The sequence below is a fragment of the Ranitomeya imitator genome, chromosome 10, assembly GCF_032444005.1.
Source record: "Ranitomeya imitator isolate aRanImi1 chromosome 10, aRanImi1.pri, whole genome shotgun sequence".
In the NCBI taxonomy this organism is placed as follows: Eukaryota; Metazoa; Chordata; class Amphibia; order Anura; family Dendrobatidae; genus Ranitomeya; species Ranitomeya imitator.
The window spans coordinates 93,236,790-93,260,525 of NC_091291.1; the positions used below are offsets into that span (position 1 = coordinate 93,236,790).

Here is a 23,736-nt window from a genome sequence, read left to right on the forward strand (position 1 = left end):
CAAAAGCTGAAAAAGTAGGTAATCATAGAATAAAAAGTCTGAAATGCGCATGCGATACTGACATCTAAGTTTCAGCACATTTTGGGACAAACGTTTTCAAGATTGAAAGTTAACAATCATTAAAATATTTTCTCTAAATTTTTGTCTCCTATTTTGCTCCAATTATTTGCATCTAATATCAAATAAAACTTGATGTAACATTATGCATGCACATTGTGTTCTATGTGCAACCATCACCTGTCTCATAAACACAGGGTTAGAATGAACGTGATGAATAGAGTCAAATTGGAAATGTAAAAAAATCTGTCAAAATTGCATTTTTTTTCTACTCATTCACAAAGAGTTAATGAAAGTTATTAAACATGTACAACAAAATGGCAGGAGTTTCAAATAGAAATCATGCTGCAAAAACTAGTCAAAGCAAAAATAAAAATATACATTTTCAGGGATTTCGCTTGACATTTGCCGAGTGTCAAACACTCCTAAAGTTGTTTGTGTTTGGCCGAAATAGCTCAGTTGGGAGAGCGTTAGACTGAAGATCTAAAGGTCCCTGGTTCGATCCCGGGTTTCGGCAACAACATTTTTCTTCACTGTTTACATTTTAAGGAGAAAATGAACAAAGCACATGGGCTGATGACTTAAAGAAAATGAAAAAAGGCCTAAAAATCTTAACTATCTACAGAAAATAAAATGTTGAAAAGATAAGAAATGGGAGCTTTTCCTTTTGAGCAAATTATTATTTTTTTTTAATTTTTCCTCTATTTTGTTTATTTCCATTTCACTAAGCTGCAAGAGGATTTAGTGGGAACCGGATAGCTGATACAGGCATCATGTATCAGACACTAGCTGAATGATTTCAGCCATGTATGTTTGACTATGAAATGCTGTGGTGTATATGAATTCATTGTGAGAAGTAATTTCTAAAATGGGGTCACTTTGGGGGGGGGGTTTTCTGCTGTTTTGGTACGTTTGGTACTCTGAAAATTTTACCGCAAACTATTCTTGCAAAATCTACATTCCAAAACCCGAATAGTGCTCTTATTTTCAAAGCCCTGCTGTGTGGCCAAATGGTAGTTTCTGAAGAAATATGATGCATCACCGCATTTTGTGAGAAATCTAACATTTCTAACATCCTAACAAAATAAAAGGAGGTTTGAAAATTAATGCTGACAAAAAGTACACACATGAAAAATGCTATTTATTAATGTTTTTGTGTGTTGCGACAAGTTGGTTTAAGGGTATAAGCAGTCAAAGAATAAAAATGACTAATATTTCAAAATTTTAAGCAAACTTTAGATATTTTCACAGAAAAAAACTAAAAGTTTATTGACCTAAATTTACAGTTAATGTAAAGTACAATGTGTCACAAAAAACACTTTCAGAATTACGGGGATATGTAGAAGCATTCCAGAGTTATTACTGCATAAAGTGATACATGTCATATTTTTTAACAAATGGGGCTTGGCCTTTTAGCTCAAAATAGGCTTGATAACTAATAGTTTAAACAAATGTATAGAAATAAAAACTGTAATATTAATTATTTTAAAATAATTTTCAATGACAATTGATGGTCATATTTCTGCTGACTAATTTGGAAAGAGTTAAGGTACAAAATCCACAAGAATTCAGGATGGCCGAGCGGTCTAAGGCGCTGCGTTCAAGTCGCAGTCTCTCTTGGAGGCGTGGGTTCAAATCCCACTTCTGACATCACCTTTTAATTTCATGAAACTATACAGATTCCCTTCAGTTATTGATTAGATGGGGATCAAACCAAACTTAGCAATGATCCTTAAAAAACCTGATCCCAAAGTTATGACTACCTGGGAGTTTTTGGGGTGAATCTGAAATTGTCATCTATAAATGGAACTCTAGGATTTTGAAATAGGTTTTATGTGCATATGTTAGCTGTCTTGGCACCATAAAAATACTATGGGCGGTGAATGGGGAGGATTATTTCACCTCTTTGTGTTCTCTTTCCCTATTAGGTCGGAGATTCCACATCCTATGGGGCTGTTCTGGGAGATTTCTATAAACTGAATTGCAGGTAAGTCTAATTTCATATTTGTTTACCTCATTCCTCAATAGACCATAACAGTACTTAATAAACAAAAGCTGAAAAAGTAGGTAATCATAGAATAAAAAGTCTGAAATGCGCATGCGATACTGACATCTAAGTTTCAGCACATTTTGGGACAAACGTTTTCAAGATTGAAAGTTAACAATCATTAAAATATTTTCTCTAAATTTTTGTCTCCTTTTTTGCTCCAATTATTTGCATCTAATATCAAATAAAACTTGATGTAACATTATGCATGCACATTGTGTTCTATGTGCAACCATCACCTGTCTCATAAACACAGGGTTAGAATGAACGTGATGAATAGAGTCAAATTGGAAATGTAAAAAAATCTGTCAAAATTGCATTTTTTTTCTACTCATTCACAAAGAGTTAATGAAAGTTATTAAACATGTACAACAAAATGGCAGGAGTTTCAAATAGAAATCATGCTGCAAAAACTAGTCAAAGCAAAAATAAAAATATACATTTTCAGGGATTTCGCTTGACATTTGCCGAGTGTCAAACACTCCTAAAGTTGTTTGTGTTTGGCCGAAATAGCTCAGTTGGGAGAGCGTTAGACTGAAGATCTAAAGGTCCCTGGTTCGATCCCGGGTTTCGGCAACAACATTTTTCTTCACTGTTTACATTTTAAGGAGAAAATGAACAAAGCACATGGGCTGATGACTTAAAGAAAATGAAAAAAGGCCTAAAAATCTTAACTATCTACAGAAAATAAAATGTTGAAAAGATAAGAAATGGGAGCTTTTCCTTTTGAGCAAATTATTATTTTTTTTTAATTTTTCCTCTATTTTGTTTATTTCCATTTCACTAAGCTGCAAGAGGATTTAGTGGGAACCGGATAGCTGATACAGGCATCATGTATCAGACACTAGCTGAATGATTTCAGCCATGTATGTTTGACTATGAAATGCTGTGGTGTATATGAATTCATTGTGAGAAGTAATTTCTAAAATGGGGTCACTTTGGGGGGGGGGTTTTCTGCTGTTTTGGTACGTTTGGTACTCTGAAAATTTTACCGCAAACTATTCTTGCAAAATCTACATTCCAAAACCCGAATAGTGCTCTTATTTTCAAAGCCCTGCTGTGTGGCCAAATGGTAGTTTCTGAAGAAATATGATGCATCACCGCATTTTGTGAGAAATCTAACATTTCTAACATCCTAACAAAATAAAAGGAGGTTTGAAAATTAATGCTGACAAAAAGTACACACATGAAAAATGCTATTTATTAATGTTTTTGTGTGTTGCGACAAGTTGGTTTAAGGGTATAAGCAGTCAAAGAATAAAAATGACTAATATTTCAAAATTTTAAGCAAACTTTAGATATTTTCACAGAAAAAAACTAAAAGTTTATTGACCTAAATTTACAGTTAATGTAAAGTACAATGTGTCACAAAAAACACTTTCAGAATTACGGGGATATGTAGAAGCATTCCAGAGTTATTACTGCATAAAGTGATACATGTCATATTTTTTAACAAATGGGGCTTGGCCTTTTAGCTCAAAATAGGCTTGATAACTAATAGTTTAAACAAATGTATAGAAATAAAAACTGTAATATTAATTATTTTAAAATAATTTTCAATGACAATTGATGGTCATATTTCTGCTGACTAATTTGGAAAGAGTTAAGGTACAAAATCCACAAGAATTCAGGATGGCCGAGCGGTCTAAGGCGCTGCGTTCAAGTCGCAGTCTCTCTTGGAGGCGTGGGTTCAAATCCCACTTCTGACATCACCTTTTAATTTCATGAAACTATACAGATTCCCTTCAGTTATTGATTAGATGGGGATCAAACCAAACTTAGCAATGATCCTTAAAAAACCTGATCCCAAAGTTATGACTACCTGGGAGTTTTTGGGGTGAATCTGAAATTGTCATCTATAAATGGAACTCTAGGATTTTGAAATAGGTTTTATGTGCATATGTTAGCTGTCTTGGCACCATAAAAATACTATGGGCGGTGAATGGGGAGGATTATTTCACCTCTTTGTGTTCTCTTTCCCTATTAGGTCGGAGATTCCACATCCTATGGGGCTGTTCTGGGAGATTTCTATAAACTGAATTGCAGGTAAGTCTAATTTCATATTTGTTTACCTCATTCCTCAATAGACCATAACAGTACTTAATAAACAAAAGCTGAAAAAGTAGGTAATCATAGAATAAAAAGTCTGAAATGCGCATGCGATACTGACATCTAAGTTTCAGCACATTTTGGGACAAACGTTTTCAAGATTGAAAGTTAACAATCATTAAAATATTTTCTCTAAATTTTTGTCTCCTTTTTTGCTCCAATTATTTGCATCTAATATCAAATAAAACTTGATGTAACATTATGCATGCACATTGTGTTCTATGTGCAACCATCACCTGTCTCATAAACACAGGGTTAGAATGAACGTGATGAATAGAGTCAAATTGGAAATGTAAAAAAATCTGTCAAAATTGCATTTTTTTTCTACTCATTCACAAAGAGTTAATGAAAGTTATTAAACATGTACAACAAAATGGCAGGAGTTTCAAATAGAAATCATGCTGCAAAAACTAGTCAAAGCAAAAATAAAAATATACATTTTCAGGGGTTTCGCTTGACATTTGCCGAGTGTCAAACACTCCTAAAGTTGTTTGTGTTTGGCCGAAATAGCTCAGTTGGGAGAGCGTTAGACTGAAGATCTAAAGGTCCCTGGTTCGATCCTGGGTTTCGGCAACAAAATTTTTCTTCACTGTTTACATTTTAAGGAGAAAATGAACAAAGCACATGGGCTGATGACTTAAAGAAAATGAAAAAAGGCCTAAAAATCTTAACTATCTACAGAAAATAAAATGTTGAAAAGATAAGAAATGGGAGCTTTTCCTTTTGAGCAAATAATTTTTTTTTAAAATTTTTCCTCTATTTTGTTTATTTCCATTTCACTAAGCTGTAAGAGGATTTAGTGGGTACCGGATAGCTGATACAGGCATCATGTATCAGACACTAGCTGAATGATTTCAGCCATGTATGTTTGACTATGAAATGCTGTGGTGTATATGAATTCATTGTGAGAAGTAATTTCTAAAATGGGGTCACTTTGGGGGGGGGGGGGTTTCTGCTGTTTTGGTACGTTTGGTACTCTGAAAATTTTACCGCAAACTATTCTTGCAAAATCTGCATTCCAAAACCCGAATAGTGCTCTTATTTTCAAAGCCCTGCTGTGTGGCCAAATGGTAGTTTCTGAAGAAATATGATGCATCACCGCATTTTGTGAGAAATCTAACATTTCTAACATCCTAACAAAATAAAAGGAGGTTTGAAAATTAATGCTGACAAAAAGTACACACATGAAAAATGCTATTTATTAATGTTTTTGTGTGTTGCGACAAGTTGGTTTAAGGGTATAAGCAGTCAAAGAATAAAAATGACTAATATTTCAAAATTTTAAGCAAACTTTAGATATTTTCACAGAAAAAAACTAAAAGTTTATTGACCTAAATTTACAGTTAATGTAAAGTACAATGTGTCACAAAAAACACTTTCAGAATTACGGGGATATGTAGAAGCATTCCAGAGTTATTACTGCATAAAGTGATACATGTCATATTTTTTAACAAATGGGGCTTGGCCTTTTAGCTCAAAATAGGCTTGATAACTAATAGTTTAAACAAATGTATAGTAATAAAAACTGTAATATTAATTATTTTAAAATAATTTTCAATGACAATTGATGGTCATATTTCTGCTGACTAATTTGGAAAGAGTTAAGGTACAAAATCCACAAGAATTCAGGATGGCCGAGCGGTCTAAGGCGCTGCGTTCAAGTCGCAGTCTCTCTTGGAGGCGTGGGTTCAAATCCAACTTCTGACATCACCTTTTCGTTTCATGAAACTATACAGATTCCCTTCAGTTATTGATTAGATGGGGATCAAACCAAACTTAGCAATGATCCTTAAAAAACCTGATCCCAAAGTTATGACTACCTGGGAGTTTTTGGGGTGAATCTGAAATTGTCATCTATAAACGGAACTCTAGGATTTTGAAATAGGTTTTATGTGCATATGTTAGCTGTCTTGGCACCATAAAAATACTATGGGCGGTGAATGGGGAGGATTATTTCACCTCTTTGTGTTCTCTTTCCCTATTAGGTTGGAGATTCCACATCCTATGGGGCTGTTCTGGGAGATTTCTATAAACTGAATTGCAGGTAAGTCTAATTTCATATTTGTTTACCTCATTCCTCAATAGACCATAACAGTACTTAATAAACAAAAGCTGAAAAAGTAGGTAATCATAGAATAAAAAGTCTGAAATGCGCATGCGATACTGACATCTAAGTTTCAGCACATTTTGGGACAAACGTTTTCAAGATTGAAAGTTAACAATCATTAAAATATTTTCTCTAAATTTTTGTCTCCTTTTTTGCTCCAATTATTTGCATCTAATATCAAATAAAACTTGATGTAACATTATGCATGCACATTGTGTTCTATGTGCAACCATCACCTGTCTCATAAACACAGGGTTAGAATGAACGTGATGAATAGAGTCAAATTGGAAATGTAAAAAAATCTGTCAAAATTGCATTTTTTTTCTACTCATTCACAAAGAGTTAATGAAAGTTATTAAACATGTACAACAAAATGGCAGGAGTTTCAAATAGAAATCATGCTGCAAAAACTAGTCAAAGCAAAAATAAAAATATACATTTTCAGGGGTTTCGCTTGACATTTGCCGAGTGTCAAACACTCCTAAAGTTGTTTGTGTTTGGCCGAAAAAGCTCAGTTGGGAGAGCGTTAGACTGAAGATCTAATGGTCCCTGGTTCGATCCCGGGTTTCGGCAACAACATTTTTCTTCACTGTTTACATTTTAAGGAGAAAATGAACAAAGCACATGGGCTGATGACTTAAAGAAAATGAAAAAAGGCCTAAAAATCTTAACTATCTACAGAAAATAAAATGATGAGAAATGGGAGCTTTTCCTTTTGAGCAAATTATTATTTTTTTTAAATTTTTCCTCTATTTTGTTTATTTCCATTTCACTAAGCTGTAAGAGGATTTAGTGGGAACCGGATAGCTGATACAGGCATCATGTATCAGACACTAGCTGAATGATTTCAGCCATGTATGTTTGACTATGAAATGCTGTGGTGTATATGAATTCATTGTGAGAAGTAATTTCTAAAATTGGGTCACTTTGGGGGGGGTTTCTGCTGTTTTGGTACGTTTGGTACTCTGAAAATTTTACCGCAAACTATTCTTGCAAAATCTGCATTCCAAAACCCGAATAGTGCTCTTATTTTCAAAGCCCTGCTGTGTGGCCAAATGGTAGTTTCTGAAGAAATATGATGCATCACCGCATTTTGTGAGAAATCTAACATTTCTAACATCCTAACAAAATAAAAGGAGGTTTGAAAATTAATGCTGACAAAAAGTACACACATGAAAAATGATATTTATTAATGTTTTTGTGTGTTGCGACAAGTTGGTTTAAGGGTATAAGCAGTCAAAGAATAAAAATGACTAATATTTCAAAATTTTAAGCAAACTTTAGATATTTTCACAGAAAAAAACTAAAAGTTTATTGACCTAAATTTACAGTTAATGTAAAGTACAATGTGTCACCAAAAACACTTTCAGAATTACGGGGATATGTAGAAGCATTCCAGAGTTATTACTGCATAAAGTGATACATGTCATATTTTTTAACAAATGGGGCTTGGCCTTTTAGCTCAAAATAGGCTTGATAACTAATAGTTTAAACAAATGTATAGAAATAAAAACTGTAATATTAATTATTTTAAAATAATTTTCAATGACAATTGATGGTCATATTTCTGCTGACTAATTTGGAAAGAGTTAAGGTACAAAATCCACAAGAAGTCAGGATGGCCGAGCGGTCTAAGGCGCAGCATTCAGGTCGCAGTCTCTCTTGGAGGCGTGGGTTCAAATCCCACTTCTGACATCACCTTTTTGTTTCATGAAACTATACAGATTCCCTTCAGTTATTGATTAGATGGGGCTCAAACCAAACTTAGCAATGGGCCTTAAAAAAACTGATCCCAAAGTTATGACTACCTGGGAGTGTTTGGGGTGAATCTAAAATTGTCATCTATAAACGGAACTCTAGGATTTTGAAAAAGGTTTTATGTGCATATGTTAGCTGTCTTGGCACCATAAAAATACTATGGGCGGTGAATGGGGAGGATTATTTCACCTCTTTGTGTTCTCTTTCCCTATTAGGTCGGAGATTCCACATCCTATGGGGCTGTTCTGGGAGATTTCTATAAACTGAATTGCAGGTAAGTCTAATTTCATATTTGTTTACCTCATTCCTCAATAGACCATAACAGTACTTAATAAACAAAAGCTGAAAAAGTAGGTAATCATAGAATAAAAAGTCTGAAATGCGCATGCGATACTGACATCTAAGTTTCAGCACATTTTGGGTCAAACGTTTTCAAGATTGAAAGTTGAATATCAAATAAAACTTGATGTAACATTATGCATGCACATTGTGTTTTATGTGCAACCATCACCTGTCTCATAAACACAGGGTTAGAATGAACGTGATGAATAGAGTCAAATTGGAAATGTAAAAAAATCTGTCAAAATTGCATTTTTTTTCTACTCATTCACAAAGAGTTAATGAAAGTTATTAAACATGTACAACAAAATGGCAGGAGTTTCAAATAGAAATCATGCTGCAAAAACTAGTCAAAGCAAAAATAAAAATATACATTTTCAGGGGTTTCGCTTGACATTTGCCGAGTGTCAAACACTCCTAAAGTTGTTTGTGTTTGGCCGAAATAGCTCAGTTGGGAGAGCGTTAGACTGAAGATCTAAAGGTCCCTGGTTCGATCCCGGGTTTCAGCAACATAATTTTTCTTCACTGTTTACATTTTAAGGAGAAAATGAACAAAGAACATGGGCTGATGACTTAAAGAAAATGAAAAAAGGCCTAAAAATCTTAACTATCTACAGAAAATAAAATGATGAGAAATGGGAGCTTTTCCTTTTGAGCAAATTATTATTTTTTTTAAATTTTTCCTCTATTTTGTTTATTTCCATTTCACTAAGCTGTAAGAGGATTTAGTGGGAACCGGATAGCTGATACAGGCATCATGTATCAGACACTAGCTGAATGATTTCAGCCATGTATGTTTGACTATGAAATGCTGTGGTGTATATGAATTCATTGTGAGAAGTAATTTCTAAAATGGGGTCACTTTGGGGGGGGGTTTCTGCTGTTTTGGTACGTTTGGTACTCTGAAAATTTTACCGCAAACTATTCTTGCAAAATCTGCATTCCAAAACCCGAATAGTGCTCTTATTTTCAAAGCCCTGCTGTGTGGCCAAATGGTAGTTTCTGAAGAAATATGATGCATCACCGCATTTTGTGAGAAATCTAACATTTCTAACATCCTAACAAAATAAAAGGAGGTTTGAAAATTAATGCTGACAAAAAGTACACACATGAAAAATGCTATTTATTAATGTTTTTGTGTGTTGCGACAAGTTGGTTTAAGGGTATAAGCAGTCAAAGAATAAAAATGACTAATATTTCAAAATTTTAAGCAAACTTTAGATATTTTCACAGAAAAAAACTAAAAGTTTATTGACCTAAATTTACAGTTAATGTAAAGTACAATGTGTCATCAAAAACACTTTCAGAATTACGGGATATGTAGAAGCATTCCAGAGTTATTACTGCATAAAGTGATACATGTCATATTTTTTAACAAATGGGGCTTGGCCTTTTAGCTCAAAATAGGCTTGATAACTAATAGTTTAAACAAATGTATAGAAATAAAAACTGTAATATTAATTATTTTAAAATAATTTTCAATGACAATTGATGGTCATATTTCTGCTGACTAATTTGGAAAGAGTTAAGGTACAAAATCCACAAGAAGTCAGGATGGCCGAGCGGTCTAAGGCGCTGCGTTCAGGTCGCAGTCTCTCTTGGAGGCGTGGGTTCAAATCCCACTTCTGACATCACCTTTTCGTTTCATGAAACTATACAGATTCCCTTCAGTTATTGATTAGATGGGGCTCAAACCAAACTTAGCAATGGGCCTTAAAAAACCTGATCCCAAAGTTATGACTACCTGGGAGTGTTTGGGGTGAATCTAAAATTGTCATCTATAAACGGAACTCTAGGATTTTGAAAAAGGTTTTATGTGCATATGTTAGCTGTCTTGGCACCATAAAAATACTATGGGCGGTGAATGGGGAGTATTATTTCACCTCTTTGTGTTCTCTTTCCCTATTAGGTCGGAGATTCCACATCCTATGGGGCTGTTCTGGGAGATTTCTATAAACTGAATTGCAGGTAAGTCTAATTTCATATTTGTTTACCTCATTCCTCAATAGACCATAACAGTACTTAATAAACAAAAGCTGAAAAAGTAGGTAATCATAGAATAAAAAGTCTGAAATGCGCATGCGATACTGACATCTAAGTTTCAGCACATTTTGGGTCAAACGTTTTCAAGATTGAAAGTTAACAATCATTAAAATATTTTCTCTAATTTTTTGTCTCCTTTTTTGCTCCAATTATTTGCATCTAATATCAAATAAAACTTGATGTAACATTATGCATGCACATTGTGTTTTATGTGCAACCATCACCTGTCTCATAAACACAGGGTTAGAATGAACGTGATGAATAGAGTCAAATTGGAAATGTAAAAAAATCTGTCAAAATTGCATTTTTTTTCTACTCATTCACAAAGAGTTAATGAAAGTTATTAAACATGTACAACAAAATGGCAGGAGTTTCAAATAGAAATCATGCTGCAAAAACTAGTCAAAGCAAAAATAAAAATATACATTTTCAGGGGTTTCGCTTGACATTTGCCGAGTGTCAAACACTCCTAAACTTGTTTGTGTTTGGCCGAAATAGCTCAGTTGGGAGAGCGTTAGACTGAAGATCTAAAGGTTCCTGGTTCGATCCCGATTTCGGCAACATAATTTTTCTTCACTGTTTACATTTTAAGGAGAAAATGAACAAAGCACATGGGCTGATGACTTAAAGAAAATGAAAAAAGGCCTAAAAATCTTAACTATCTACAGAAAATAAAATGTTGAAAAGATGAGAAATGGGAGCTTTTCCTTTTGAGCAAATTATTATTTTTTTAAAATTTTTCCTCTATTTTGTTTATTTCCATTTCACTAAGCTGTAAGAGGATTTAGTGGGAACCGGATAGCTGATACAGGCATCATGTATCAGACACTAGCTGAATGATTTCAGCCATGTATGTTTGACTATGAAATGCTGTGGTGTATATGAATTCATTGTGAGAAGTAATTTCTAAAATGGGGTCACTTTGGGGGGGGTTTCTGCTGTTTTGGTACGTTTGGTACTCTGAAAATTTTACCGCAAACTATTCTTGCAAAATCTGCATTCCAAAACCCGAATAGTGCTCTTATTTTCAAAGCCCTGCTGTGTGGCCAAATGGTAGTTTCTGAAGAAATATGATGCATCACCACATTTTGTGAGAAATCTAACATTTCTAACATCCTAACAAAATAAAAGGAGGTTTGAAAATTAATGCTGACGAAAAGTACACACATGAAAAATGCTATTTATTAATGTTTTTGTGTGTTGCGACAAGTTGGTTTAAGGGTATAAGCAGTCAAAGAATAAAAATGACTAATATTTCAAAATTTTAAGCAAACTTTAGATATTTTCACAGAAAAAAACTAAAAGTTTATTGACCTAAATTTACAGTTAATGTAAAGTACAATGTGTCACAAAAAACACTTTCAGAATTACAGGGATATGTAGAAGCATTCCAGAGTTATTACTGCATAAAGTGATACATGTCATATTTTTTAACAAATGGGGCTTGGCCTTTTAGCTCAAAATAGGCTTGATAACTAATAGTTTAAACAAATGTATAGAAATAAAAACTGTAATATTAATTATTTTAAAATAATTTTCAATGACAATTGATGGTCATATTTCTGCTGACTAATTTGGAAAGAGTTAAGGTACAAAATCCACAAGAAGTCAGGATGGCCGAGCGGTCTAAGGCGCTGCGTTCAGGTCGCAGTCTCTCTTGGAGGCGTGGGTTCAAATCCCACTTCTGACATCACCTTTTCGTTTCATGAAACTATACAGATTCACTTCAGTTATTGATTAGATGGGGCTCAAACCAAACTTAGCAATGGGCCTTAAAAAACCTGATCCCAAAGTTATGACTACCTGGGAGTTTTTGGGGTGAATCTGAAATTGTCATCTATAAACGGAACTCTAGGATTTTGAAATAGGTTTTATGTGCATATGTTAGCTGTCTTGGCACCATAAAAATACTATGGGCGGTGAATGGGGAGGATTATTTCACCTCTTTGTGTTCTCTTTCCCTATTAGGTCGGAGATTCCACATCCTATGGCGCTGTTCTGGGAGATTTCTATAAACTGAATTGCAGGTAAGTCTAATTTCATATTTGTTTACCTCATTCCTCAATAGACCATAACAGTACTTAATAAACAAAAGCTGAAAAAGTAGGTAATCATAGAATAAAAAGTCTGAAATGCGCATGCGATACTGACATCTAAGTTTCAGCACATTTTGGGACAAACGTTTTCAAGATTGAAAGTTAACAATCATTAAAATATTTTCTCTAAATTTTTGTCTCCTTTTTTGCTCCAATTATTTGCATCTAATATCAAATAAAACTTGATGTAACATTATGCATGCACATTGTGTTTCATGTGCAACCATCACCTGTCTCATAAACACAGGGTTAGAATAAACGTGATGAATAGAGTCAAATTGGAAATGTAAAAAAATCTGTCAAAATTGCATTTTTTTCTACTCATTCACAAAGAGTTAATGAAAGTTATTAAACATGTACAACAAAATGGCAGGAGTTTCAAATAGAAATCATGCTGCAAAAACTAGTCAAAGCAAAAATAAAAATATACATTTTCAGGGGTTTCGCTTGACATTTGCCGAGTGTCAAACACTCCTAAAGTTGTTTGTGTTTGGCCGAAATAGCTCAGTTGGGAGAGCGTTAGACTGAAGATCTAAAGGTCCCTGGTTCGATCCCGGGTTTCGGCAACATAATTTTTCTTCACTGTTTACATTTTAAGGAGAAAATGAACAAAGCACATGGGCTGATGACTTAAAGAAAATGAAAAAAGGCCTAAAAATCTTAACTATCTACAGAAAATAAAATGATGAGAAATGGGAGCTTTTCCTTTTGAGCAAATTATTATTTTTTTTAAATTTTTCCTCTATTTTGTTTATTTCCATTTCACTAAGCTGTAAGAGGATTTAGTGGGAACCGGATAGCTGATACAGGCATCATGTATCAGACACTAGCTGAATGATTTCAGCCATGTATGTTTGACTATGAAATGCTGTGGTGTATATGAATTCATTGTGAGAAGTAATTTCTAAAATGGGGTCACTTTGGGGGGGTTTCTGCTGTTTTGGTACGTTTGGTACTCTGAAAATTTTACCGCAAACTATTCTTGCAAAATCTGCATTCCAAAACCCGAATAGTGCTCTTATTTTCAAAGCCCTGCTGTGTGGCCAAATGGTAGTTTCTGAAGAAATATGATGCATCACCGCATTTTGTGAGAAATCTAACATTTCTAACATCCTAACAAAATAAAAGGAGGTTTGAAAATTAATGCTGACAAAAAGTACACACATGAAAAATGCTATTTATTAATGTTTTTGTGTGTTGCGACAAGTTGGTTTAAGGGTATAAGCAGTCAAAGAATAAAAATGACTAATATTTCAAAATTTTAAGCAAACTTTAGATATTTTCACAGAAAAAAACTAAAAGTTTATTGACCTAAATTTACAGTTAATGTAAAATACAATGTGTCACCAAAAACACTTTCAGAATTACGGGGATATGTAGAAGCATTCCAGAGTTATTACTGCATAAAGTGATACATGTCATATTTTTTAACAAATGGGGCTTGGCCTTTTAGCTCAAAATAGGCTTGATAACTAATAGTTTAAACAAATGTATAGAAATAAAAACTGTAATATTAATTATTTTAAAATAATTTTCAATGACAATTGATGGTCATATTTCTACTGACTAATTTGGAAAGAGTTAAGGTACAAAATCCACAAGAAGTCAGGATGGCCGAGCGGTCTAAGGCGCTGCGTTCAGGTCGCAGTCTCTCTTGGAGGCGTGGGTTCAAATCCCACTTCTGACATCACCTTTTCGTTTCATGAAACTATACAGATTCCCTTCAGTTATTGATTAGATGGGGCTCAAACCAAACTTAGCAATGGGCCTTAAAAAACCTGATCCCAAAGTTATGACTACCTGGGAGTGTTTGGGGTGAATCTAAAATTGTCATCTATAAACGGAACTCTAGGATTTTGAAAAAGGTTTTATGTGCATATGTTAGCTGTCTTGGCACCATAAAAATACTATGGGCGGTGAATGGGGAGGATTATTTCACCTCTTTGTGTTCTCTTTCCCTATTAGGTCGGAGATTCCACATCCTATGGGGCTGTTCTGGGAGATTTCTATAAACTGAATTGCAGGTAAGTCTAATTTCATATTTGCTTACCTCATTCCTCAATAGACCATAACAGTACTTAATAAACAAAAGCTGAAAAAGTAGGTAATCATAGAATAAAAAGTCTGAAATGCGCATGCGATACTGACATCTAAGTTTCAGCACATTTTGGGTCAAACGTTTTCAAGATTGAAAGTTAACAATCATTAAAATATTTTCTCTAATTTTTTGTCTCCTTTTTTGCTCCAATTATTTGCATCTAATATCAAATAAAACTTGATGTAACATCATGCATGCACATTGTGTTTTATGTGCAACCATCACCTGTCTCATAAACACAGGGTTAGAATGAACGTGATGAATAGAGTCAAATTGGAAATGTAAAAAAATCTGTCAAAATTGCATTTTTTTTCTACTCATTCACAAAGAGTTAATGAAAGTTATTAAACATGTACAACAAAATGGCAGGAGTTTCAAATAGAAATCATGCTGCAAAAACTAGTCAAAGCAAAAATAAAAATATACATTTTCAGGGGTTTCGCTTGACATTTGCCGAGTGTCACACACTCCTAAACTTGTTTGTGTTTGGCCGAAATAGCTCAGTTGGGAGAGCGTTAGACTGAAGATCTAAAGGTTCCTGGTTCGATCCCGGGTTTCGGCAACATAATTTTTCTTCACTGTTTACATTTTAAGGAGAAAATGAACAAAGCACATGGGCTGATGACTTAAAGAAAATGAAAAAAGGCCTAAAAATCTTAACTATCTACAGAAAATAAAATGTTGAAAAGATGAGAAATGGGAGCTTTTCCTTTTGAGCAAATTATTATTTTTTTAAAATTTTTCCTCTATTTTGTTTATTTCCATTTCACTAAGCTGTAAGAGGATTTAGTGGGAACCGGATAGCTGATACAGGCATCATGTATCAGACACTAGCTGAATGATTTCAGCCATGTATGTTTGACTATGAAATGCTGTGGTGTATATGAATTCATTGTGAGAAGTAATTTCTAAAATGGGGTCACTTTGGGGGGGGTTTCTGCTGTTTTGGTACGTTTGGTACTCTGAAAATTTTACCGCAAACTATTCTTGCAAAATCTGCATTCCAAAACCCGAATAGTGCTCTTATTTTCAAAGCCCTGCTGTGTGGCCAAATGGTAGTTTCTGAAGAAATATGATGCATCACCACATTTTGTGAGAAATCTAACATTTCTAACATCCTAACAAAATAAAAGGAGGTTTGAAAATTAATGCTGACGAAAAGTACACACATGAAAAATGCTATTTATTAATGTTTTTGTGTGTTGCGACAAGTTGGTTTAAGGGTATAAGCAGTCAAAGAATAAAAATGACTAATATTTCAAAATTTTAAGCAAACTTTAGATATTTTCACAGAAAAAAACTAAAAGTTTATTGACCTAAATTTACAGTTAATGTAAAGTACAATGTGTCACAAAAAACACTTTCAGAATTACAGGGATATGTAGAAGCATTCCAGAGTTATTACTGCATAAAGTGATACATGTCATATTTTTTAACAAATGGGGCTTGGCCTTTTAGCTCAAAATAGGCTTGATAACTAATAGTTTAAACAAATGTATAGAAATAAAAACTGTAATATTAATTATTTTAAAATAATTTTCAATGACAATTGATGGTCATATTTCTGCTGACTAATTTGGAAAGAGTTAAGGTACAAAATCCACAAGAAGTCAGGATGGCCGAGCGGTCTAAGGCGCTGCGTTCAGGTCGCAGTCTCTCTTGGAGGCGTGGGTTCAAATCCCACTTCTGACATCACCTTTTCGTTTCATGAAACTATACAGATTCACTTCAGTTATTGATTAGATGGGGCTCAAACCAAACTTAGCAATGGGCCTTAAAAAACCTGATCCCAAAGTTATGACTACCTGGGAGTTTTTGGGGTGAATCTGAAATTGTCATCTATAAACGGAACTCTAGGATTTTGAAATAGGTTTTATGTGCATATGTTAGCTGTCTTGGCACCATAAAAATACTATGGGCGGTGAATGGGGAGGATTATTTCACCACTTTGTGTTCTCTTTCCCTATTAGGTTGGAGATTCCACATCCTATGGGGCTGTTCTGGGAGATTTCTATAAACTGAATTGCAGGTAAGTCTAATTTCATATTTGTTTACCTCATTCCTCAATAGACCATAACAGTACTTAATAAACAAAAGCTGAAAAAGTAGGTAATCATAGAATAAAAAGTCTGAAATGCGCATGCGATACTGACATCTAAGTTTCAGCACATTTTGGGACAAACGTTTTCAAGATTGAAAGTTAACAATCATTAAAATATTTTCTCTAAATTTTTGTCTCCTTTTTTGCTCCAATTATTTGCATCTAATATCAAATAAAACTTGATGTAACATTATGCATGCACATTGTGTTTTATGTGCAACCATCACCTGTCTCATAAACACAGGGTTAGAATGAACGTGATGAATAGAGTCAAATTGGAAATGTAAAAAAATCTGTCAAAATTGCATTTTTTTCTACTCATTCACAAAGAGTTAATGAAAGTTATTAAACATGTACAACAAAATGGCAGGAGTTTCAAATAGAAATCATGCTGCAAAAACTAGTCAAAGCAAAAATAAAAATATACATTTTCAGGGGTTTCGCTTGACATTTGCCGAGTGTCAAACACTCCTAAAGTTGTTTGTGTTTGGCCGAAATAGCTCAGTTGGGAGAGCGTTAGACTGAAGATCTAAAGGTCCCTGGTTCGATCCTGGGTTTCGGCAACATAATTTTTCTTCACTGTTTACATTTTAAGGAGAAAATGAACAAAGCACATGGGCTGATGACTTAAAGAAAATGAAAAAAGGCCTAAAAATCTTAACTATCTACAGAAAATAAAATGTTGAAAAGATGAGAAATGGGAGCTTTTCCTTTTGAGCAAATTATTTTTTTTTTTAATTTTTCCTCTATTTTGTTTATTTCCATTTCACTAAGCTGTAAGAGGATTTAGTGGGAACCGGATAGCTGATACAGGCATCATGTATCAGACACTAGCTGAATGATTTCAGGCATGTATGTTTGACTATGAAATGCTGTGGTGTATATGAATTCATTGTGAGAAGTAATTTCTAAAATGGGGTCACTTTGGGGGGGGGTTTCTGCTGTTTTGGTACGTTTGGTACTCTAAAAATTTTACCGCAAACTATTCTTGCAAAATCTGCATTCCAAAACCCGAATAGTGCTCTTATTTTCAAAGCCCTGCTGTGTGGCCAAATGGTAGTTTCTGAAGAAATATGATGCATCACCGCATTTTGTGAGAAATCTAACATTTCTAACATCCTAACAAAATAAAAGGAGGTTTGAAAATTAATGCTGACAAAAAGTACACACATGAAAAATGCTATTTATTAATGTTTTTGTGTGTTGCGACAAGTTGGTTTAAGGGTATAAGCAGTCAAAGAATAAAAATGACTAATATTTCAAAATTTTAAGCAAACTTTAGATATTTTCACAGAAAAAAACTAAAAGTTTATTGACCTAAATTTACAGTTAATGTAAAGTACAATGTGTCACAAAAAACACTTTCAGAACTACGGGGATATTTAGAAGCATTCCAGAGTTATTACTGCATAAAGTGATACATGTCATATTTTTTAACAAATGGGGCTTGGCCTTTTAGCTCAAAATAGGCTTGATAACTAATAGTTTAAACAAATGTATAGAAATAAAAACTGTAATATTAATTATTTTAAAATAATTTTCAATGACAATTGATGGTCATATTTCTGCTGACTAATTTGGAAAGAGTTAAGGTGCAAAATCCACAAAAAGTCAGGATGGCCGAGCGGTCTAAGGCGCTGCGTTCAGGTCGCAGTCTCTCTTGGAGGCGTGGGTTCAAATCCCACTTCTGACATCACCTTTTCGTTTCATGAAACTATACAGATTCCCTTCAGTTATTGATTAGATGGGTGTTATGTTTGCTAATGACAGGTGTTATGAAGGCAATCCAGAAACACAGTGTGCTTAGCGATCAGACAAATACCCAAAAATACAAGAACGAGCTCTGAGACGTGGAAACTCTGTAGACTGCACACCTGAGCCTATCCTAAACACAACTAAAAGCGGCTGTGGATTGCGCCTAACAACTACCTAGGCAACTCGGCACAGTCTAAGAAACTAGCTAGCCTGAAGATAGAAAAATAGGCCTGACTTGCCCCAGAGAAATTCCCCAAAGGAAAAGGCAGCCCCCCACATATAATGACTGTGAGTAAGATGAAAAGACAAAACGTAGGGATGAAATAGATTCAGCAAAGTGGGGCCCGATATTCTAGGACAGAGCAAGGACAGTAAAGCGAACTTTGCAGTCTACAAAAAACCCTAAAGCAAAACCACGCAAAGGGGGCAAAAAAAACCCACCGTGCCGAACTAACGGCACGGCGGTACACCCTTTGCGTCTCAGAGCTTCCAGCAAAACAAAAGACAAGCTGGACAGAAAAAAAGCAACAAAAAAGCAAAAAGCACTTAGCTATACAGAGCAGCAGGACACAGGAACAATCAGGAGAAGCTCAGATCCAACACTAAAACATTGACAAGGAGCAAGGATAACAGCATCAGGCGGAGTTAAGTAATGAAGCAGTTAACGAGCTCACCAGAACACCTGAGGGAGGAAGCTCAGAAGCTGCAGTACCACTTGTGACCACAGGAGTGAATTCAGCCACAGAATTCACAACAGTACCCCCCCTTGAGGAGGGGTCACCGAACCCTCACCAGAGCCCCCAGGCCGACCAGGATGAGCCGCATGAAAGGCACGAACAAGATCGGAAGCATGAACATCAGAGGCAAAAACCCAGGAATTATCTTCCTGAGCATAACCCTTCCATTTAACCAGATACTGGAGTTTCCTTCTAGAAACACGAGAATCCAAAATCTTCTCCACAATATACTCCAATTCCCCCTCCACCAAAACCGGGGCAGGAGGCTCAACAGATGGAACCATAGGTGCTACGTATCTCCGCAACAACGACCTATGGAATACAATATGTATGGAAAAGGAGTCTGGGAGGGTCAAACGAAAAGACACAGGATTGAGAACCTCAGAAATCCTATACGGACCAATAAAACGAGGTTTAAATTTAGGAGAGGAAACCTTCATAGGAATATGACGAGAAGATAACCAAACCAGATCCCCAACACGAAGTCGGGGACCCACACGGCGTCTGCGATTAGCGAAAAGTTGAGCTTTCTCCTGGGACAAGATCAAATTGTCCACTACCTGAGTCCAGATCTGCTGCAACCTATCCACCACAGAATCCACACCAGGACAGTCCGAAGACTCAACCTGTCCTGAAGAGAAACGAGGATGGAACCCAGAATTGCAAAAAAATGGTAACCAAGGTAGCCGAGCTGGCCCGATTATTAAGGGCGAACTCAGCCAATGGCAAAAAGGACACCCAATCATCCTGGTCTGCAGAAACAAAACATCTCAGATATGTTTCCAAGGTCTGATTGGTTCGTTCGGTCTGGCCATTAGTCTGAGGATGGAAAGCCGAGGAAAAGGATAGGTCAATGCCCATCCTACCACAAAAGGCTCGCCAAAACCTTGAAACAAACTGGGAACCTCTGTCAGAAACAATATTCTCAGGAATGCCATGCAACCGAACCACATGCTGAAAGAACAAAGGTACCAAATCAGAGGAGGAAGGCAATTTAGCCAAGGGCACCAGATGGACCATTTTAGAAAAGCGATCACAGACCACCCAAATGACTGACATCTTTTGAGAAACGGGAAGGTCAGAAATGAAATCCATCGAAATATGTGTCCAAGGCCTCTTTGGGACCGGCAAGGGCAAAAGCAACCCACTGGCACGAGAACAGCAGGGCTTAGCCCTAGCACAAATCCCACAGGACTGCACAAAAGTACGTACATCCCGTGACAGAGATGGCCACCAGAAGGATCTAGCCACTAACTCTCTGGTACCAAAGATTCCAGGATGACCAGCCAACACCGAACAATGAAGTTCAGAGATAAGTTTATTAGTCCACCTATCAGGGACGAACAGTTTCTCTGCTGGACAACGATCAGGTTTATTCGCCTGAAATTTTTGCAGCACCCGCCGCAAATCAGGGGAGATGGCAGACACAATGACTCCTTCCTTGAGGATACCCGCTGGCTCAGATAAACCCGGAGAGTCGGGCACAAAACTCCTAGACAGAGCATCCGCCTTCACATTTTTAGAGCCCGGAAGGTACGAAATCACAAAGTCGAAGCGGGCAAAAAATAACGACCAACGGGCCTGTCTAGGATTCAAGCGCTTGGCAGACTCGAGATAAGTCAAGTTCTTATGATCAGTCAATACCACCACGCGATGCTTAGCTCCTTCAAGCCAATGACGCCACTCCTCGAATGCCCACTTCATGGCCAGCAACTCTCGATTGCCCACATCATAATTACGCTCAGCGGGCGAAAACTTCCTGGAAAAGAAAGCACATGGTTTCATCACTGAGCAATCAGAACCTCTCTGTGACAAAACCGCCCCTGCTCCAATCTCAGAAGCATAAACCTCGACCTGGAACGGAAGAGAAACATCTGGCTGACACAACACAGGGGCAGAACAAAAACGACGCTTCAACTCCTGAAAAGCTTCCACAGCAGCAGAAGACCAATTAACCAAATCAGCACCCTTCTTGGTCAAATCGGTCAATGGTTTGGCAATGCTAGAAAAATTACAGATGAAGCGACGATAAAAATTAGCAAAGCCCAGGAACTTTTGCAGACTTTTCAGAGATGTCGGCTGAATCCAATCCTAGATGGCTTGGACCTTAACTGGATCCATCTCGATAGTAGAAGGGGTAAAGATGAACCCCAAAAATGAAACTTTCTGCACACCGAAGAGACACTTTGATCCCTTCACAAACAAAGAGTTAGCACGCAGGACCTGAAAAACCATTCTGACCTGCTTCACATGAGACTCCCAATCATCTGAGAAGATCAAAATGTCATCCAAGTAAACAATCAGGAATTTATCCAGATACTCACGGAAGATGTCATGCATAAAAGACTGAAACACAGATGGAGCATTGGCAAGTCCGAACGGCATCACTAGATACTCAAAATGACCCTCGGGCGTATTGAATGCAGTTTTCCATTCATCTCCTTGCCTGATTCTCACCAGATTATACGCACCACGAAGATCTATCTTAGTGAACCAACTAGCCCCCTTAATCCGAGCAAACAAGTCAGATAACAATGGCAAGGGATACTGAAATTTAACAGTGATCTTATTAAGAAGGCGGTAATCAATACACGGTCTCAGCGAACCATCCTTCTTGGCTACAAAGAAGAACCCTGCTCCCAGTGGTGATGACGATGGGCGAATATGTCCCTTCTCCAGGGATTCCTTCACATAACTGCGCATAGCGGCATGTTCGGGCACGGATAAATTAAATAATCGACCTTTAGGGAATTTACTACCAGGAATCAAATTGATAGCACAATCACAATCCCTATGCGGAGGTAGAGCATCGGACTTGGGCTCTTCAAATACATCCTGATAATCAGACAAGAACTCTGGGACCTCAGAAAGGGTGGATGACGAAATCGACAAAAATGGAACATCACCATGTACCCCCTGACAACCCCAGCTGGATACCGACATGGAATTCCAATCCAATACTGGATTATGGGTTTGTAGCCATGGCAACCCCAACACGACCACATCATGCAGATTATGCAACACCAGAAAGCGAATAACTTCCTGATGTGCAGGAGCCATGCACATGGTCAGCTGGGCCCAGTATTGAGGTTTATTCTTGGCCAAAGGTGTAGCATCAATTCCTCTCAATGGAATAGGACACCGCAAAGGCTCCAAGAAAAACCCACAACGTTTAGCATAATCCAAATCCATCAGACTCAGGGCAGCGCCCGAATCCACAAACGCCATGACAGAAAACGACGACAAAGAGCATATCAAGGTAATGGACAGAAGGAATTTGGACTGTACAGTACCAATGACGGCAGACCTAGCGGACCGCTTAGTGCGCTTAGGACAATCAGAAATAGCATGAGTGGAATCACCACAGTAGAAACACAGACCATTCAGACGTCTGTATTCCTGCCGTTCAACTCTAGTCATAGTCCTATCGCACTGCATAGGCTCAGGTTTAACCTCAGGCAGTACCGCCAAATGGTGCACAGATTTACGCTCGCGCAAGCGTCGACCGATCTGAATGGCCAAAGACAAAGACTCATTCAAACCAGCAGGCATAGGAAATCCCACCATGACATCCTTAAGCGCCTCAGAGAGACCCTTTCTGAACAAAGCTGCCAGCGCAGATTCATTCCACTGAGTGAGTACTGACCATTTCCTAAATTTCTGACAATATACTTCTATATCATCCTGACCCTGGCACAAAGCCAGCAAATTTTTCTCAGCCTGATCCACTGAATTAGGCTCATCGTACAGCAATCCGAGCGCCAGGAAAAACGCATCGACACTACTCAATGCAGGGTCTCCTGGCGCAAGAGAAAATGCCCAGTCTTGAGGGTCGCCGCGCAAAAAAGAAATAATAATCAAAACCTGTTGAATAGGATTACCAGAAGAATGAGGTTTCAAGGCCAGAAATAGCTTACAATTATTTTTGAAACTTAGAAACTTAGTTCTATCTCCAAAAAACAAATCAGGAATAGGAATTCTTGGTTCTAACATAGATTTCTGATCAATAGTATCTTGAATTTTTTGTACATTTATAACGAGATTATCCATTGAAGAGCACAGACCCTGAATATCCATGTCCACACCTGTGTCCAGAATCACCCAAATGTCTAGGGGAAAAAAAAAAAGTGAACACAGAGCAGAAAAAAAAAAAAATGATGTCAGAACTTTTTCTTTCCCTCTATTGAGAATCATTAGTTTGGCTCCTTGTACTGTTATGTTTGCTAATGACAGGTGTTATGAAGGCAATCCAGAAACACAGTGTGCTTAGCGATCAGAGCGCACACAGTGATCTGACAAATACCCAAAAATACAAGAACGAGCTCTGAGACGTGGAAACTCTGTAGACTGCACACCTGATCCTATCCTAAACACAACTAAAAGCGGCTGTGGATTGCGCCTAACAACTACCTAGGCAACTCGGCACAGCCTAAGAAACTAGCTAGCCTGAAGATAGAAAAATAGGCATGACTTGCCCCAGAGAAATTCC

At 36.6% G+C, this 23,736-nt stretch overlaps 15 non-coding genes across 15 annotated transcripts; all 15 read left to right on the forward strand.

The window, feature by feature from the left end:
* Positions 1–501: 501 nt before the first annotated feature.
* Positions 502–574, forward strand: TRNAF-GAA (transfer RNA phenylalanine (anticodon GAA)). The gene has a single exon. It is a non-coding gene; the product is annotated as a tRNA-Phe (tRNA).
* A 1,050-nt stretch (positions 575–1,624) lies between these two features.
* On the forward strand, positions 1,625–1,707 carry TRNAL-CAA (transfer RNA leucine (anticodon CAA)). Its single transcript has one exon. It is a non-coding gene; the product is annotated as a tRNA-Leu (tRNA).
* A 900-nt stretch (positions 1,708–2,607) lies between these two features.
* TRNAF-GAA (transfer RNA phenylalanine (anticodon GAA)) lies at positions 2,608–2,680 on the forward strand. The gene has a single exon. It is a non-coding gene; the product is annotated as a tRNA-Phe (tRNA).
* A 1,050-nt stretch (positions 2,681–3,730) lies between these two features.
* On the forward strand, positions 3,731–3,813 carry TRNAL-CAA (transfer RNA leucine (anticodon CAA)). Its single transcript has one exon. It is a non-coding gene; the product is annotated as a tRNA-Leu (tRNA).
* A 900-nt stretch (positions 3,814–4,713) lies between these two features.
* TRNAF-GAA (transfer RNA phenylalanine (anticodon GAA)) lies at positions 4,714–4,786 on the forward strand. Its single transcript has one exon. It is a non-coding gene; the product is annotated as a tRNA-Phe (tRNA).
* Positions 4,787–6,820: 2,034 nt separating this feature from the next.
* Positions 6,821–6,893, forward strand: TRNAF-GAA (transfer RNA phenylalanine (anticodon GAA)). Its single transcript has one exon. It is a non-coding gene; the product is annotated as a tRNA-Phe (tRNA).
* Positions 6,894–8,853: 1,960 nt separating this feature from the next.
* On the forward strand, positions 8,854–8,926 carry TRNAF-GAA (transfer RNA phenylalanine (anticodon GAA)). The gene has a single exon. It is a non-coding gene; the product is annotated as a tRNA-Phe (tRNA).
* Positions 8,927–9,965: 1,039 nt separating this feature from the next.
* On the forward strand, positions 9,966–10,048 carry TRNAL-CAG (transfer RNA leucine (anticodon CAG)). The gene has a single exon. It is a non-coding gene; the product is annotated as a tRNA-Leu (tRNA).
* Positions 10,049–12,067: 2,019 nt separating this feature from the next.
* Positions 12,068–12,150, forward strand: TRNAL-CAG (transfer RNA leucine (anticodon CAG)). The gene has a single exon. It is a non-coding gene; the product is annotated as a tRNA-Leu (tRNA).
* An 899-nt stretch (positions 12,151–13,049) lies between these two features.
* Positions 13,050–13,122, forward strand: TRNAF-GAA (transfer RNA phenylalanine (anticodon GAA)). The gene has a single exon. It is a non-coding gene; the product is annotated as a tRNA-Phe (tRNA).
* A 1,038-nt stretch (positions 13,123–14,160) lies between these two features.
* TRNAL-CAG (transfer RNA leucine (anticodon CAG)) lies at positions 14,161–14,243 on the forward strand. The gene has a single exon. It is a non-coding gene; the product is annotated as a tRNA-Leu (tRNA).
* Positions 14,244–15,143: 900 nt separating this feature from the next.
* Positions 15,144–15,216, forward strand: TRNAF-GAA (transfer RNA phenylalanine (anticodon GAA)). Its single transcript has one exon. It is a non-coding gene; the product is annotated as a tRNA-Phe (tRNA).
* A 1,047-nt stretch (positions 15,217–16,263) lies between these two features.
* Positions 16,264–16,346, forward strand: TRNAL-CAG (transfer RNA leucine (anticodon CAG)). The gene has a single exon. It is a non-coding gene; the product is annotated as a tRNA-Leu (tRNA).
* An 899-nt stretch (positions 16,347–17,245) lies between these two features.
* TRNAF-GAA (transfer RNA phenylalanine (anticodon GAA)) lies at positions 17,246–17,318 on the forward strand. Its single transcript has one exon. It is a non-coding gene; the product is annotated as a tRNA-Phe (tRNA).
* A 1,047-nt stretch (positions 17,319–18,365) lies between these two features.
* TRNAL-CAG (transfer RNA leucine (anticodon CAG)) lies at positions 18,366–18,448 on the forward strand. The gene has a single exon. It is a non-coding gene; the product is annotated as a tRNA-Leu (tRNA).
* The last annotated feature ends 5,288 nt before the right edge of the window (positions 18,449–23,736 follow it).